Source organism: Sinohyriopsis cumingii, chromosome 17, assembly GCF_028554795.1.
Source record: "Sinohyriopsis cumingii isolate HCF-2022 chromosome 17, ASM2855479v2, whole genome shotgun sequence".
NCBI classification, from domain to species: Eukaryota; Metazoa; Mollusca; class Bivalvia; order Unionida; family Unionidae; genus Sinohyriopsis; species Sinohyriopsis cumingii.
In genome coordinates, this window is record NC_142977.1 from 4,576,305 (window position 1) to 4,591,940 (window position 15,636).

Sequence of the window (15,636 nt, forward strand, 5' to 3'; positions counted from 1 at the left end):
TCATCGTGTCCATCTAGTCCAGTAATGGATTAAACATACACCAACAACTGAAAATGATATCGTTCCAAAATGGAACTAATTGGAACAGAAGATTTCATGTAATCAAACAATAAACAACGTATAGAACCTACCAACAAATACAATTGATATATGGATCTATCGGCATGGTGGATCTATGTATAGAGTTTTATGCAGATAGTAAGAATGTATGATTCTGTCGGCAAGGGTAACCAAGTATTGGATTTATAAACACACTATATGATTATATCAACAGAGTGATGGATGTGATTTTGGTAGCTTTAACAATTTTTCAGTCATATCGCTACGATGTCTGCAATGTGAGAGTATATAGTGATGTCTGACACTGGGGCATCATGCCGCAGACATGTTGCTTAATGTCCCACCCAGTCACATTATCCTGACACCAGGCCGACCGGTCCTAACACTAACCTGTTAATGCTGAACGCAAAGCGAGGCAGCTGTTAGTGCCATTTTTGTAAGTCTCTGGTATGACTCGGCCGGGGATTGAACCCACGACTTCCCGCATCCGAAGCGGACGCTCTAACCACTACGCCACCGGAGCGGTACAGAGTGATGGAAGTATATACTTTGTCTAATATATATATATATATATATATATATATATATATATATATATATATATATATATATATATATATATATATATATAATAATAATAATAATAATGAAAATATTAAATAAATATGAATATATGGTTTATACATGAAAGTCAACAGCTAGAGAACTTGAGGTAATCGGGTTTCTCAGTGCAGCACTTCGTGCGTGCAGCAATGGGTAAAACGAACTCACTATTATGAAATAACCACGGCTAAAATTAAACCACCCTCAGGAAATGATGTACGAGGCAGAGAAATTAGAGATACACATGATACATAAATATTTTACTACAGACAATTCCGTGACAATAGCACATCGTACAAAATTAGAAACTCATTTACACAATCTGAATTATGATTGATTTTTGTGAATACTGAAAATTTAAATAAATAACCACAAAATTTTGAAGTTATGATGTTGTTGATTTATACGCTATAAACTGGCGGACATTAGGCCGTACTGTTTGAAACGCTTCCAGTGCGCATGTATTTCACGAAATGCCTAACAATTTCGTCGATGATGACGTTTGGCGGGGTCCATATATATAAAGGCACGTGTTAGTGTTTAACTGGTACAAGTGATATATTCGTTTAGAATAGAAGTAGTCGGAGTATAGATTTCGATCAAAGCTGACTACAACCTCTGACCGAGGTAAGTACACGTTTAATTTTACAGCTACAAGCATTAGTTGAACATCACAGATACGTAATTTGGTATGGTTATAGTTTTTCTTATTTAACGGAAAAAATAAATAACCCTGTGTATATTTCTAATTTATTCCATAAAAGGCAGCAATTCTTGCAATCTTTATGAAAGTTGTTCATAGTACGTTTTAATCCATGCTTTTACATCCAAGTGGTAGAATGAATCTAATCGTCAACCTCGTTGTCATATGATTATAATTTGTGCTGACCCTGTGTATATTTTATGTATTCCCATTGCTGCGACCCGTCGGGTGGCCTAATTGGTTAGAGCGTCCTCTTCGGATGCGGGAGGTCGCGGGTTCGAAACCCGGTCGAGTCATAAAAAAAGACTTCCTCACTTGGCGCTTAGCTTTACGAGGTTATTTTAAGGATTGGTAGGTCTGGTGTCGAGATGATGCGACTGGGTGTGACATGACGCTGCATGGCGTGATGCCTCAGCGCTAGATGACACTATACACTGCTAACATCATAACGATATGACTCAAATTGATCAAGCAGAGTTAAAAAATCAGTTTCCACATAGCTAAATGTGCATGTGATTATCAAAACCCCTACACTGTAGACTTTTATCTGGATATTATCCATAAAATGAAAGTTACAGAAATTGTAACAGCTGCTATGATACCCAAATACTTGTCATGTACGGCATCTTTCTGATACGTTTCATTTTAAAGCATTCCAGAATCGTCTTTATCCCTTTTCTCAACTATTCTTGAACAGGTTTCTTTAAAATGCCAACGAGTCCAATCTTGTTTAAAACGGGTGGGTTGGGGTGGGGCACTATTTTACTACAGTATTTTAATAAAAGGTTGTTCCACGAGTTTACATCAAACATCTTTCTGTGGAGGGATTTCAATACATTTTTACCATTTTTCTAAGAATGCACCATATAATGTTGCAGGTAACTTATGGTAAATCTTATTTATGCATGTGAAAAATTCGTTTGGAAATGTCAATGATGTGATACTCAATTCCACAAAATATGACTCAAGATCTTTCAAGAGGTCAACACCAATTATTGAAGTCCTTCTGAGGTAAATACTTTTCATGCCTTTCCATGATGCATGCCTTTTGGACCGTGATTTTACGAGATTTTAAAACCTTTAGCTTCCCCTCGTGTACTCCAGCTTTGACCGCATGATCGAAAAATGTATAGCACATGTTTGTCAAAATTATTCTAAGTTGTAGAACATCAATTTTTCTCTTGTTCTACTAAACTCATCATAACGTATTTCTTCAGATCTCAGCTTTTTTCTTGCCACTTAGACTCGACGCTCTAACAATAGATGACGCATGCGCATGTTCACCTCGTGCCAGTAACATCTTCAAGGTTTTAGGGCAATCACTCGAAAGATGTAGGACGTGTTCCTCCAGAAGTTATGTACACATGCAAACGTCGTATAGGGGCCCCTGGTGGCCGAGTTGTATAAAGCGCTCACCGTTCCGGATCACTGCCATCTCACCTGTCTGCGAGGGTTCGAGTCCAAGGCGCGGATAGCGTGGGTATGTGGGAAAGCCTGCCAGTAGCTTCTCGTGGGTCGGTGGTTCTTCCCTGGGTTTTCCAGGGTTCTTCCTCCACCAGTTATACTGGCCGCCATGTATAGCCTATCTTGTGCGGAAAAATGGCGTTAAACCCTACAGCAACAAACGTCGGTATAAAGGCAACTCAATGAAACCAAATGAATGTCTGGAGGGTTTACTGCAAACCCTCCACAGATGTAAGACTTGTGTGCCTCCACCCACCCACCCACCTCCCAAAAAAAATTCGTACATGAAGTTTATGTGAAGACAACAAAGTTGTCCGATGTGCATATGTGCAAAATGGAACAATTTTAACGCGGTCGATATGTGCAGTTGGTCTCTATGGCTTACTGTACTATACATGTTTAACACCAAAAAGGTAACAGCTCGGAAACCTTCAGTTGGTCTCTATGGCTTTCTGTACTATACATGTTTAACGCCAAAAAGGTAACAGCTCGGAAACCTTCAGTTGGTCTCTATGGCTTTCTGTACTATCATGTTTAACACCACAAAAAGGTAACAGCTCGGAAACCTATAGTTGGTCTCTATGGCTTTCTGTACTATACATGTTTAACACCACAAAAAGGTAACAGCTCGGAGAACTTCAGATGGTGGACGAAACTACACATGCACGTTCACCTCGTGTAAATGTCTTCCCGATTTCAAACCCTTTGCACGTACAAGAATTTTAAATGTAGAGCAGTCAATACGTTTGTGCGTACGTACATACAGGACACCACAAAGAAAACTCGAAAACTCGCCAGAAAGTAGTTTCAGATTAATCCGTTGGAAAACGTACGATTTACTGTGCCTCCAAATTACATGCACATTTCATTTTGAGAATAACATGAGTGCAAAACATTGTCTTAGAATTTATTTTGAATTTGGAGAAAATAAAAAAGTACACCCTTTGAATGTAAGGAAATACTTAAATGAATTGGAATTTAGGTACTATAGTTTAAGTGTCGGATCTGAAATTTTATTTTTAGTATGTCTGAGTGCCTTTCTTGCTCTGTTACATCAACACCACTTTTGGGTTGAATCGGCGGAAAGAATTGCGTAGAGATAATACTTTACGTCAGAAAATGGCCATAACTTAGAACAATACATCGGTCTTGCGAAAAGAGAAGTGCATTCATCTGGTGCCACTAATGTATCTGTTTCAGATCACTCCCTTGAAAGACGCAGGAATTGATGTGCCGCCCCCCCCCCCCCCCCCAATCCCCGGGCCCAATTGTCATGTATAGACTTAGTCAAATTTCTGTAAAAAGACCCTCAATGGAACCATCTGAATGTGGTCTTGGCAAACAATGTATGTGCAGATTAAACCGTATCAAAATGTGACCGTTTGAACGCGGTCGTCATGAGAAGTACAAAATGGGACTGTTTGAACGCGGTCGTTATGAGAAGTACAAAATGGGACTGTTTGAACGCGGTCGTTATGAACAGATGGTCTTTATATACTACATATACGTGTTCACCTTGTAAATAACATCCGGCCAATTTAAAGCCCAATGACAAATGTGTTAATAGTCGCACGCACAGGAGTTGGGCTGTAGATACTTCCATACATTTTCGTACGCTAGTAGATACGGTCAAAACAGGCAAATTTACCGTTGTATGACGATGCCGTGAATATTCAAGACATAGCATAACGCCGACACTCCCAACATAAACATAAGTAAACATTTATGAAAATAAATAAGTGGAATATTTTGAATATTAGGATTATAATGAGGGACCAGCACATGTTAATGGATTGTGTATTGCCTCTTCCTTGTGGGCTGTTTTGTACATTTTTGGTCCAAGAGCGCTATGTGTACGGAATGTTACCTAATCTTTCGTTTTTTATCAAGCGCAGCTGGGGCCAACTGTCTAAAACTTTAAATTGAAAGATCGCTTACAACATTAAGTATGGTACCTTTTGAGAGTATCATTTACAGACCTAATCTTAAACTTAAACAAAACTGAAGAAACCATAGATATGTGTACAACTAAGCGGCATCCACATTGAAATGTTTTTTTTTTTTAAGCGACGTTACTAAAATGAACACGACTATAGTACAAGTCACACACGGTTCATGTAGGCATTCAGCACGGACTATTTCAGTAATGGGTGTCGTCGTTTGGAAATTTTACATACCGTTATTTAAGTGGCAAGTATTCACTTCATTTTGGATTCGTATACATCCATATTCCTTTGGAAGGTTATTATTTAGACGCCTCGAGAGGTGCATACGGCACAATCAGTTTTAAAGTTCGTAGAAATTTCTGGACGAAATGAACCTAAAAGCGTTGTCCAGTACAATCCGGACTGAACGAAGAAATCTACTCGTATTGATAAACTAATTCGTACTACCCTCGATTGTGACAATTCCATTCGACACGATCTTATTTTGACCAAAGTTTAGTACATGGACAACATTGCAAAAGTCCATGGCAATAGGTAAGGTGCAGAGCATTCAACAATCGAATTGAATACTTTGGTTAAAGAAAATTAGTGTCAAATTTCAAAAGAACCAACTTTAATTTAAAATGAGCAAATGCGCATACATGACCCATGTTACTTGTACTTTAAACGTATCTGTCCAGCAATAAGAAGTGTTGCTCCGTACAGCTTATTTGTTGTAGCTAATTTTGTAAGTTTACCATAGTATACAACAGTACAGTTGACTATAGAATACGAATGTAAAATGATGCTATCGAGAGAATTACCTATTTGTTTCGACATGGCAGATAAACTCCATGGTTAATCCGAATCGGTAGTACTTTGGTATCGTGTAATAACAACCATGGCTAATCCGAATTGGTAGTACCGTGTAATAACAACCAAGTAAAAATGTGTACGTCTATTGACTCGAGAAAATATATTTTATGAAGTTTACATTTTATTGTTTGCTAATTGTACTTTTGTACGTGTTAGTTTCGGTCTCGCAATTCATTATTTCTTGGGATTGTTTTGTTGGGTAAATCGTGAGTCAAGTATGCCCATTCAAATATCTACTCGCCTTAGACTTCAGTCGTACTATAAACTTGATTTGCAGCTTGTATCCCCAAAATGAGAGGAAAATAACGTTCGTATGACAGTGAATATCGGCAACATTTATTAATGCAAATAATTGTTAAATCGAACTCACGATTATTCAGAATTTTTGCTAAATTAAGTGTTATTCGTAAGCTATTGGAAAAGTGACAATTTTTTTGTGAAATGTGGTTGACCACAGAATGCGCCAGTTAAGACGGCTCATTTTAATATCCTTAACCGAAATAATTTGGCCTATTAGCCGAAAAAAATAATTTGGCCTATTCAAGTCCCCGGCGCGCACAAGTGCAAGGCTTGCTACCGTATACATTTTCTACGTGTTGAGAAAACCTGCTTAATAGCTTTGCATATTTTCATCACGTTATGAAAGGATTTTAAATTTTCATGGCAATAAGACTTGAATATACAAATTTCTTATCTGAGATTTACAAATTTCATGGCGTTTATAGGGGTTCGCTTCATTGAGGGGTTTTGTAGTTTTCGTTGCATAAGGTTTGTATATTTATATCGGGTCACGAAAGGACTTCGAAGATCGCATGTCAATAGTAGGTTTGTATATTTATAGACCTATTGGGTTTACAAAGGGCTGGATGGTGTCGTGGAATATTTATTATACATTCTTTAAATGTTGGTATACCAATTCAATTATACTTCTGAAAAGCTGCGTTTGTGATTCTTTTAATTTTCTATGGAAATAGCAGCTGTTCAATTTCACAACATCGCTACTGTATATCAACTTACATACACGCGTATACACACTATATACATTATATATATTTTTGAAAATAAAAAACCTATTTGGCAATGCTGTTTTTCAGAGGGAAACATATTTTGATTATTCTGTCGGAATCTCTCCCTCCCCCCAAGATGTGGCTAGAAAAGGTGACAATACTTGTACTGCTATTGGCATGTGTTGGAATAACAACGGCAAAAAAAAACGGATCGGGTAAGTTGAGGAAAATGGATTGTCTTTACACGTATAATAGTTAATACACTATTATTGTACAGTCCCGATGTAACTAGAAACAGTTTATAAACGTACAACTGCCAAAACAAGACGACCCGTGCCAAGTTAAGTCACTTCTGACCGGAATTGTTTGTAGCTGGACAAGTTCCAACAGGAACGCAATTTTATCACTGTACAACAGTTATCATTATTTTCCATTGATAACACTACCCCCACCACCTGTATCACGTTGGGAAATGTTTACTATGAATGCCTGTGTCTTGGAATAAGCACCCCCCCCCCCATTAGACAAAGTTATTAGGCTAGCGGACTGGCTTATACAAAGGGAGAGATATAGTACAATGTAAACTAAATTTAACGTTGATGCAGTTTGATCACATTTTTTAAATTAAGGTGTTGCATACTTTATTGGGGATCCATCTTCAAGGTAATGGTAACGTTTCGGTATTTTATATTTTCCATCAAACTTTCACTTTCACTCAATATTTAAAGCAGAGATTTAAACCTGATTTACTTGTGCGTCATCTCCAGAAGGTTTCGTATATCACATCGGAATTCCAATCTTCACATGTCACATTGGAATTTCTATCTTCAAGATCATGGCCAACACCTTAATGCTGTATAATTTTCATTCCATTTAAGATGGGATGAAAATGTTCTAAAACCATGTCAAGGTTTAGGGAACTGTCATCAAGGTCATTGGTCAATATTTGACGGTTTCTTGTATTTCTGCTATACGTCATAAAAGCTATTCTGAAAGTACAGTAATGACCACATCTGCAAATAGTGTTTATTGTATTGCACTGTTTTATCATATTGAAACTAAGCATTTGACTTGTATTTTATTTTCAGTAGACAAGTTTAAGCTTTAATGTACAGTTTTCTTCAAACAAATCAGACATTTCAATCAAGAAACATTGATTCATCCCGAGAACTGAGTAAAAGACGTATTAAATAGAGTACAAGGTAAACAAGTTTTAGTTTATTTTACATTGGCATGCTGTGCTGTTTTGTGAGGTACTGACACTGTAATTGATGGATGAATTGGAAAGCTGTGAGAAAATAAAATGGCGCATAGTAGCCATGTTGATTCGAGTACGAAGGTTCAAGGTTAGTGATGTTTAAAAAAGTTGTCATAATTTCAGTCATAAATCAAGTTTTAATAAAAAATTTGAAACGGCCCCGGGTGCGCGAGTGGTCCAAAGGAGCCCGCTTTACAGATGACTTTTTGTGGGTTGCCATAACGAATCACGTGATGAAAATGGCGTTAGACCCACAAAACAAAACTTGTGGATGATTTGCATTTTGGGTAACAAGGTAACTTTTCAGATTTGGAATGAAAAGGTTGCGATCAAAGTTACAATGGCGATACTCGCTAAACATTTTATTGATGACTGCTGAAATTTATGTTGCATACATACACCAGACCTGTTGCTTGCAGGAAGGAAACGTTGCCTTATGGTTAATATATCGAAGATAACCACCAGCAAAGACAATATTTTCAAAAAACTAACATGGTCCACGTGACTTAATCATGCGTTGTGGATAACTTGATGCCATTGCAAGGAAGTAACCTTAGATTTTGGAGTGAAAACGTCGCATATCAAGGTCACAGCTAACCTAAGAATTACTTAGATTTTGGAGTGAAAACGTCGCATATCAAGGTCACAGCTAACCTAAGAATTACATAACTGGATTCTACGCAATTTGTGTTCCTAATTGACTCGTAAGACCTTAATTCTTCTGATTTGGAATTTTCACACTGTCTTAACCATATTTTTGGAGAAAAAAAGTGTATGTAATAAAATTATGTATTTGTGGATAAGAGCGCATTTGATAAAGTGTATGGGCTTGATGGTCTCATTTTATTTCTATATATCAAACTGGAGTGTATCGACACCATACCAAATTCGTTGTATCTCTACGCTGCATCACTCATTGTTTCCATCGACTTGGAGCAAAACACTTCTATACAAAGAGTATGTGTCTTTACTATTTTGTATCTATCGTGGAATCTACAGCTGCAAATGTTGTTGGATCGGTATTGATACAATATAATGTGATCAGTATATTTTTACCGGACACCATATTTTTTTAATTGCTAAAAACTATGAACTCAAAAACCTATGGAAACTAATCTTTTTGCAGTATAAATAGGACTCGTTCCACAACCCACGATTTTTAACTTCAGACAAGGGCCTAATTTTTCACAAACCTTGAAAAATTCCAATTTCTTTTTCAGCTGTGAAGGCGTGTGCATTTGGTAAGCCAAAGATGACATCGTCGAACACGCCACTCGCGTGCCTTACGGATGCAGATTGTGCTGATACTACATACCGTTGTGTCCAGAGGAAAAGATACAAGATTTCTAAAGTTTGCTGTCCCAATAATGCAAAGTGAGCAAAATGTATACTTAAATCTCAAACTTGTATAAATACGAGGGCCAAACGAGGACTAGTACATTAACCCTAGGGCCGCATCACTAAAATCTTTATTCATTTACATGTTCCGGGTGACAGGAAATAACTACACGGGTCGCGTGAGACCCTGCTTTAAATATTTTTGCAAGTATAAATTTTTTTGGTTTTGTAAATATTTTTTATGTACTTGAAGTCGTAGATTGGAGAGTGATCTCCCTGTATCCTTACAAGGTTATTTGGTTGGGTTCTTAAATATTGTTTGTAACGACTACAAAACGCAGTTCACAGCTGCAAAATGTTAATTGGTGTATAGCTAGCAACGTACGTGTGTTCGTTTTCAGTTTGGTTTAGTTTTGTCTTCAGATTGTTAGTTGGAATGCAATGCAATCATCATTTATCATGTTTGAAAAAATTGTCTTGTTTCGTAGGACCTCCTCCATGATGATCGGGCTGATGCTAACAAGCTGTTGAGCTGTTTGTTTTATTTTCATTGTATACATTGCATCGGTAAACACTTACAGACTTACAGAGTGCATCTTAGCAAGTACTACACACAATCTAAAAAGTAGGTCACGGTGATCCGCAATTTTTGCTTCACTAACCAGAGTTAAACATTGTATTTATCTTAGTACCGCTCCTTAATCAAGATCAATTTGACCTACAATTCATTTTACTGGTTTAGTTTCAGCTTTTGCGTGTAGGTCATGACCAAATAGGTTTTTTTTTTACACATCCCTTTTGCACGTAGTTATCCTTAAACTCATGAAACTTGACAAGAGGATGCATCATGATGACGAACTCATCTTAAATTTAGGTCACTATTGCCCATATTGCAGGCTTCACTGGCTTTGGTTACTTTTTATATTTGTGCTGTTAATGCTTGAATCGTAAATTGTTGTATATCTTAGTACTGCACCCACACATGAAATGCTTAGTACTGCACCCATACATGAAATGCTTAGTACTGCACCCACACATGAAATGCTTAGTACTGCACCCACACATGAAATGCAGTCAGATCTTTTCTTATTGAGGTTAAAGTGATCATTGTGACTTGTACTTAATATATCAGTGGCTTTGTTAGAAATTTGTGCTTAGAATTCATTTATTGGTTCTGTTAATGTTCCAGCCATGAAACTGATAGCTTGGTGTATCTTACCTTTACAACCAAGATAACCGTGACCTGTTAAATGTTTACTAAAATTGGTAACGTACTTGCATGCATGAAAGCATATAATCAATCTATCATGCTGTTACATAGTCTGTTCAGAATACCTTCTTACAAACGCAGTTGGGAGTATGAATAACATCTGTAGTGACAAAATACCCTCAGTAAGTTTTACAGGTGAATGAGTAAAGTTGATGAGTTGGCCAAAGATGCACGTGCCAAATCTTAGATGTAGTAGTTAGGTAATTACTGATGCATAAACTACTACTCCCGGATGTCACGTGTTACTCAAACCCTACAAGTTTCACCACTAAACGCTTGGTTTCTAGGGGTAAATCATATTAGATTCTTGAGCAGATTTTACGAACAATATTTTAAAATGGCATGAATATCTGGTTTTTAGCTTTAGTCGTAAACCAGAAGCTTATGGGATGGTCTGGTTTCCATCGTCTATCTGTATATTAACGTTATACTACTCTTAAATATTTGAATTGCCATGAAACGCACTCAACCCATGGTCTAGTTGGACCTAAATGAAAATGATCTTAGATATCCGATATTACCATCATATTGGCCAGCTTGAAAATCGGGTTATTGCTACTCATCCTGAATTATTGTCATATGAACATGGATTGTGAAAGTCGATCCAAATGAAAATGGTGCTCATCTTTTGTTCAATATGGCCACCACAGTGAATCATCTCAAAAAATGGTAATCGCAATTACTCATGAATGGACGCATAGTGACGCAACGTTTTCACAAGACTTCATACAATGTATAGTTTTGCCTTAAACGAAAATAGTACCAGTCTAATATCCGGTACCAGTCTAATATGCAATATGTCCATCAATAAAGTCTTGAGACTTTAAATCACTTCTTCCCTTCAGTGGATGGTCATTGGTCATATCAACTTTGTTTTTTTTTTTTGTTTTTTTTTAGCAAGACTTTGAGGTCTAGTTGGTTCTAAATGAAAATCAAGCAAATTGGGTGTCCAACAGGACCGTGTCCATCTTGAAAATCGTTATTGCTACTACTCCTAAAGTCGCATTGACATGTGATTTCAACCAGAATTTTTATACCTGGTCAGAATGAAAAAGGCACGGATCTTTTGTCCAATATAGCTGCATGAGTGGTCGTCTTAAAAATAGTATCACTGAAGGTCCTGAACGGAAAATCGTATTGACGTAGGGTTTTCACCAATGATTTTTAATGTCTAGTTGGTCATAATTGGAAATGTGTACAGTCTCGTATCTGATATGACCATTAGTGGTCACCTTGAAGTTTTCATCACTATTCCTCCTGAATGGATGGTCCTATGGTCAACATGGGCTTTTCATGAATGGTCATATCAACATGGGCTTTTCATGAAAAGACTTCGTGATATGTTACAGGGCGTAAATAAACATAGTGCAGATCTGATGTCCAGTACGGCGACCAGTGTCCATCTTGTGACTAGCCCTATAAGGCATAGTGACATTAATTTTCACCAGAAGACTCGGTTATGTCGAGTTTGTCCAAATGAAAATCAATGATTGTCAATATAGCTGACACTTAAGCACACGAGTAGTCGTATCTTTTTTTATACTAAGACTTGTGATGACTAGTTGGTCTTGAAAGAAAATGGTGCCGATCCAGCATTTGATATGGCTGCCATAATGACCACATTGAAAATCGAGCTATTACTGCATTATTAGATCAAGACATCTGCTTTAAATAAGACCTTTTTGGGGGATAACAAATTTGGTCACTATGGCACCCGTGTTGAAAACTGCTCCAGTCCTAGAGAATACTTCCTGCATATCGAGTGTGAATATACCTTTTTTTTAAAAAACAACCGGGAGATGCCTCTTTAAGCAATATTGACAAAGCCAGATTTTAATGGGACATCTTGGGACGATACGAATGCAAAATTTCAATAAACGGGTCTCAAATATTCCTGGAGATATTAGTAGGACAATAACTAGACTAATTTACAGTGTAATAAGTGGTATTTCAACTTTTGGGACACCGAATTGGAGTTAAATTTTACTTTTGTTCACGATTATAGATTGTAAGGATTTTATCAACGTTACATACGTCCATGATTTTGGGCACGCACGTTTGCGTGACCTTTGAGCTTGTTTACAGCTTGAAATGTTGTGGAAATGAACTTTACCCTCGTCCAAGTTCTATTTAATTCTTGTATAAAGCTAGTGATAAACATTTTGAGTACCGAGTTTATAATCTAAGCCGCAAAGTTGCAGGGTTATTTTAATTTTGTTGGAAAAAATTGGTTTAGAAAAATCTCTTTTCACCAAGACAGGGATATCCCAGTCGCTGGGTTACATTGTCTGTCCACTTGGCATAGCCTCGTTGGGAGACAAATAACCCCATGACTGGGATTTCCTTTTCTCGGTCCAAACCCCAACATAAGATTATGCTTTCGAATCAATATTGAAACTTTTATCAGTGCATGCTTTTTTAAATTCTTGGTGATATTTGATTCGCTACTGACTACTGCTTTTTTTTAACTTTGCATATCCTGATATTGAAATGTCAGTTTCTAAAGGATGGTTTTAGTCCTGCAGCGAATGAAGATGTTGAAAATACATTTACATCTTGTTTAGGACATGGATCGGGGTCACACGGAAGATCAAGGAGAAGACGAGAGCACCACCACGATGGCCATGAAATAACTCCATCGACAGCTAACGGTGCCTATCAACACCAGTGAACATACACGTAGATCAGATTATTTGGTGTATCGGTACTGTGTAGACTATTGAATGGTTTAGTGTATAGTAGGAATTTTGAATACTGCGGTCACAATTTTAATTTGTTTGTTAGGCTGGTGCTTTTTCATATAGATTACTCCCTAAAATACATTGCCGTAACAGTATATTTGATATCTAAAAGGAAAATCGGGCCTAATGTATGACGTGTTCATTTCACAGTTCATACAATATAACATTTTTGTCCTACAATTCTTTCTAGGACAAATCAACCTTAAGTTTCTCCTTTCTCTAGCATGAAGACAAAAGTGGATTATGTCATTGTATTGTGTGTAGCTTGTACGTCTAGTGAACATGGTGTTAGCTTTAAGTATATATGATAAACTGGTTGTGTGCAAGAGATGGCATGAAAGTAGTGAAGTACGGGTAAGTGAGCTCACAGCATTTGTTGTAATTATAGAGTATGAAGTTTTACATATAACAAATTTGAGGTAAAGAATGATCATTAAATTATACAGTTGTCACATGCTTTGACTGAAGTGTAATGAGACAAGTCAACTGCACATGTCAGAAATCAATGTTGACCAGGAATGTGAAATCTAATCCAACAGCTTCGATCACAAGCCAATTTGCAATAACTTGTAAAACCAGTAAATGAAACGGCACATTTAATAGTAGGTGTACCTTTCCTGTGTGTATACTCATTTTTAATCATTTATCAACATTTACACGATTTTCATTAGAGTGAATCTTGTATAGGTTTTGTACAGTCAAGTCACCACTGACAAAAATACTTGTGCCTAAAGTTGGCAAAATTACCCCAAAAAGAAGCAATACGAGGACTGTATACTTTTGTAAGTGTAAATCCCAACTATTAAAATCCGGGACATGTGCTGGTGTTGCATCATGGGAAGAGAAATGTAATTAATCCAGTTCATCTCAGAATATCGGGATACAGTCTACATGGCATGACACCGACAATTGAATTTCGTGCTAAATCGTGATAACTGACTGGGCTGGGTATTTCCTTCAAATTTAATTTCAAAAGTTTTCTTAATCCCTGGATGAATTCATAATTGTAAAAATCAGCATTTAATTTAATAATTTAAGAATTAGTTCTTGTAGGAGGCATTATTGCATCATTCTTCAGTTTACTTAGGAATTGTTAATATGGTATTGTTTGGAAGAATAAGCGTCTTGATGGCTTAGTTTTCTCTTAAGGAAATATGTATACTTCTGTTATCAGCCTGTTCTGTATCATGTTTGAATAAAGTATTCATAAAGGTTAATTTTTTGCGTGTTCTCTTGATCTTTAGGCTCTACTAGTATAAGACTGGGAGAGCAAAGACCTGTTGTGCAGCTTGCGTCCGTTAGCACAAGTTTATCAGTTCTATAATAAACGACTTGAATTCCCACGAAACCAAAAACTCCCTAGGTTTAGTTTGTCATGAGAAAAATAAATGTTGCCGAGACTACCCTTGCACTTGAAAATCCGTTACTTGGTAATTCCGAACATATGGACCAATCAATATGGATTTTAGACTAGTCTAGTTGGTACAGACTGTAAATTGTGCCAATGTGATGTCCAATATGGCCATTTTGAAAAGGTTATTGCTACATGTGAGCAGAAAATCATATGCACGTGATTTTTACAAAATACTTAGACATTGTCTATCTGGTTATAGATGAAATTGGTGCTGATTTGATTTCCAACATTGATACAGGAAACTCCCAGGATAAAAAACAAACGTAAAGCTCATAAACAGACACGTGAAATTTGACCATCGTTCTATTCTTGCGCACGTTTATCGGGTATCATGCAAATTTTGAGTGAAAAGACTTATAGAATTTTGCTTTTGGTGCTCTTGCCAAAAAAGTCGGGGCTTGCTAGAAATTTTGAATCCCCTCCCCGTGGATCGGTGGTTCTAAAGGGATTTTCTGGGTTTTTCTTCCACCACGTGTACTGGCCGCCATTTATAGCATATCACGTGCACATGCTTAAAAATGGTGACATAGCCATACACCTGCGCAAGTAAGAAACTGCACAAAACATTTCAAACCCATGAATGATCTGGGATGACTTACTTTGAAAACAATAATTGAGTTTGAATTGCACTCTCATATTCACAAATATTTAATTAAAAGGGTATACGTGGTGGAATTTCCGTGTCCAGCCATAGATACGCTAAAATGACAATCAAGCACGACAAGCAGCGTTACAAAGGAATATGGTTAGATTCACAGCATTCCATTGGCTACTGCATTGGTATACATGACACGTGTCAAACAAACGTTAAAGAAGTATAGCTATATCTTATCTATAAATACGTTGACACAGTCACACTTGACTATTAAGCAACGGGTGGTACTTGGTCAAAGATAAAGTAAAGATGGAAGTGATAGGACAGTCAGAAGAGTAATGACAGGAAAGGCAGAAATAAGTAAAAGTGTGTCAGTGTACGT

The 15,636-nt window shown here is 37.0% G+C and overlaps 1 long non-coding RNA gene across 1 annotated transcript; it reads left to right on the top strand.

Annotated features, from left to right (window-relative positions):
• The first annotated feature begins 1,170 nt into the window (after positions 1-1,170).
• On the top strand, positions 1,171-14,462 carry LOC149777674 (uncharacterized). The gene is made up of 4 exons (XR_016415441.1): positions 1,171-1,290; positions 6,726-6,853; positions 9,117-9,270; positions 13,069-14,462. It is a non-coding gene; the product is annotated as an uncharacterized LOC149777674 (long non-coding RNA).
• Positions 14,463-15,636: the final 1,174 nt, after the last annotated feature.